Source organism: Neltuma alba, unplaced genomic scaffold (assembly GCF_004799145.2).
Source record: "Neltuma alba isolate B1F8T4 unplaced genomic scaffold, ASM479914v2 tig00007211_pilon, whole genome shotgun sequence".
Taxonomy (NCBI): domain Eukaryota; kingdom Viridiplantae; phylum Streptophyta; class Magnoliopsida; order Fabales; family Fabaceae; genus Neltuma; species Neltuma alba.
Genome location: NW_021634710.1, coordinates 4,637 through 7,551, shown reverse-complemented (window position 1 = coordinate 7,551; position 2,915 = coordinate 4,637). Strand labels below are relative to the sequence as shown.

At 44.3% G+C, this 2,915-nt stretch overlaps 1 pseudogene; it reads left to right on the top strand.

Moving 5' to 3' along the window:
- Window positions 1-341: 341 nt before the first annotated feature.
- LOC114752008 (uncharacterized) lies at window positions 342-2,464 on the top strand (annotated as a pseudogene).
- The last annotated feature ends 451 nt before the right edge of the window (window positions 2,465-2,915 follow it).

The following is a 2,915-nucleotide window of genomic DNA, read 5'->3' as shown; positions in this document are numbered from 1 at the left end:
GTTTACGGCTCAACGCTCAGTCGCTCACACAGTCACTCTCTCACTCTGTTTTATTTAGTTTTCTTTTTCTTTATTTTTTTCAATATGGAAAACGGTTTCACCGTTTTGTGCTGTGTTGAAAAGAGGCTCTGTTTCGTTGAAAAGTTTCAGATCCCCTCTCGGATCCATCCCTCCCTCTCTCTTCTCTGCGTCTTTTGCTTTTTGGCTGTGATGGGGCCCTGTGACTCTGCATATCCTGCATGCCAGGCCTCTGCTCCTTGTTATTATTAAATCTTCACCAAGCAGCAATCCTCCTTCATCATTTTCCGCGTTCCATTTGCGCGCTCGAAATTTCCTCCTTGATTTTTCTCTTTTCTCAAACTGTCTTCCTCTCTCTAGTCGCTTCGAGTATTCTGATTCCTGCTAATCCTCTACTGTTTGATCATGGCCGAGAATTTGGACGACGGTGAGTTCTGGCTGCCCCCGCAGATCCTCGCCGACGATGACTTAGTTATGGAGAAGCATGGCTGTTTCGGCAAGCCAAAGAACAACGACGCCGAACCTTTTCAGACTCTGTTCCCTTCCGAGTTCCCGTACGGATATGTGTCCCGTGGAGTTCCTTCTAACTTCAGTTCTCCGGTGGAGTCTGTGGTAGGCTCAAGCGAAACGGAGAGCGATGAGGAAGAACATATGGTGGCGTTAACTCGGCGTATGGCTTATTCCACCCTCGATTTGGAGTCGGAGTTCGGCCCCGGTCTTGACAAATCCAAGGTATGAAGCAGTTTATTAGTCTCTATTTGATTGCCTTTCGCTATATATTGCGCGCTAATAAGTTTTTCTTTGCTTTAGGGTATGTTTGTATCTGGTTCGCCTAAATCCACTCTGTGCACATTCGGGAGTGAGAGCGGATGCCGAAAAGGTTCTTCTAGCCATGGTAGCCCCACTAGTGCTTATCAGGTATCGTCTCCAGGGGCAACGTGGGATCTACTACGCGCAGCCGTTGGGGAAGTGGAGAAGATGAAGATGAATGAAGCTGGCTATGATTTTAACCATCAAAGAGGGCTCTTGGGACCTCCTTCCAGAAAGCCCTCTCCCGTGAACTTACCTGTGAAGAACTCAATCCTGATGTTGGATTTTACAACCAAACAGGGCTTTCTCACCAGCAATTGCAGATAGCTCAAGTACGAACAGCCGTAGTTCTATGAGTTAATAGCCTTGTTTCGCATTTTTTGCTTATGCGTGTGCCTAATTTGTGTTTTACCTGTCACAGTTTCAGATGCTGAGGCAGCAACAGATGGCAAAAGTGGCTTCTGAAAGTGTGCTTAACCAACAGAGGCAGAGTAAGCAAGCGTTCTCAAACAGAGAAGTGAGGAGTAGCGAGGTTGTTGGTGGCGGCAGAAACACCGGTCGGCCTGTTGGTTTGTCTTCATCGGTATGGCCTTCGCTGCTGCCGGCGAAGCAGCAGCAGATTGGGTCTGGAATGAGAGCCGTTTTTCTTGAGAACCCTGCCGGTAAAAGGGAAAGTGCTGGAACCGGTGTCTTCTTGCCTCGTCGTGTTGACAATCCTGCGGAATCACGAAGGAAGCCAGGTAAAGTTTTGCTTTCTCAACTAGCTTCAATGAATATCATCAAAGTTCTTGCAATTGGTCGCATTGAAGCCCTGTTTTATGGCTTTGTTTGTCGTTAATCTCTGTCGCATGGGTGGTGGGCATTTAATTTTCTTTGATGGTAATGATTGTTAGTATGAATTCTAGTTGTGTTTTGTATTCATTGAGTGTGTTTTTTTCTCTCTGCAGCTTGTTCGACTGTGCTTGTTCCGGCTAGAGTTATGCAGGCCCTGAATCTGAAGTTCGACGAGGTGATTGGAGGCCAGCCTCCATATCAAGCTCGTTTTAATGGTTGTTCCCCCATGGACAGTGGTAATCAGATCTTGGCATTCTTTTCCTAAACTCAAAATTGATGTACCCCTAATTGTTTTTTTCCAACGATTAGTTGGTTGTTGGGATTGAAATATCTGTGCCTTTTGCAGATGCGCATGTCCCGAAGGTTCGTAATAACCATAACCTTCCTCAACAGAGTGGCTACCTTCGGCCACAGCAGCGGTCAGCGAGCAACGAGATCCGACTTCCCCCAGAATGGTCTTACTAATCTGAACTGAACTGGCTTTAGTGGTTTGCTGTAGGAACTAATTAATTTTGGGTTAGGAAAGCGTCATTAGGAATTAGGTGTTTTAGAGAACAGATAGTGTTATAGAGAAGAAGAAATAGCATAAAATAAAGGGTTCAGAAGGGTGTCTGGTTAAAGCTGAAGAGCACAGCAGTAGCTGCAGTGATAGCAGTAACTTTTGTTCTTTTTTATGGGCTCGGGGTAGTCAAAGGCGAGGACAAAAGCAGTGGATGGTATAATATGACTTCTGCCTTGTTTTGTTGTGCGGATAATAAGCAACTGGCAAGCCAAGCTAACGAAGCAGATAAAGCCAGTTTTTTCTTTTTTTTGATCTGAAGATAAAGCCAGTTAGGATTAAGGGAAAGCTTCAGCATTTTGTGACAGGGAGATTTATTTGTCTCATCAAAATACGCTCCCTTTTCTATTGTTGCGTCACAATGGAATCGGTGGCACAAAAATTATGTCACCAATTTCTGATTCCGTTCCTGTTTCACCCATTAGTTATATTAATAATATATGGAATTTTATCAATTTTTCGGTCCTCCAATTTCCTTTTGATTCATTTCTCACTGGGTCATCGGGTGAGTTTTTGTCTCTGTCTCTTCCTTTTCCCAACGAGAATCTTAAGATTTGAATGGATTAAAAATGTTTGATTTAATTTCATCTTTAAACTGTTAAAAGTGTTTTTCCCACTGCCCACTGGAGGTGCTGGTGTAATTCTCAGTGATTATGCGAGCAATGAACAAGGAACAACTCAAAAGGCCAAAAAA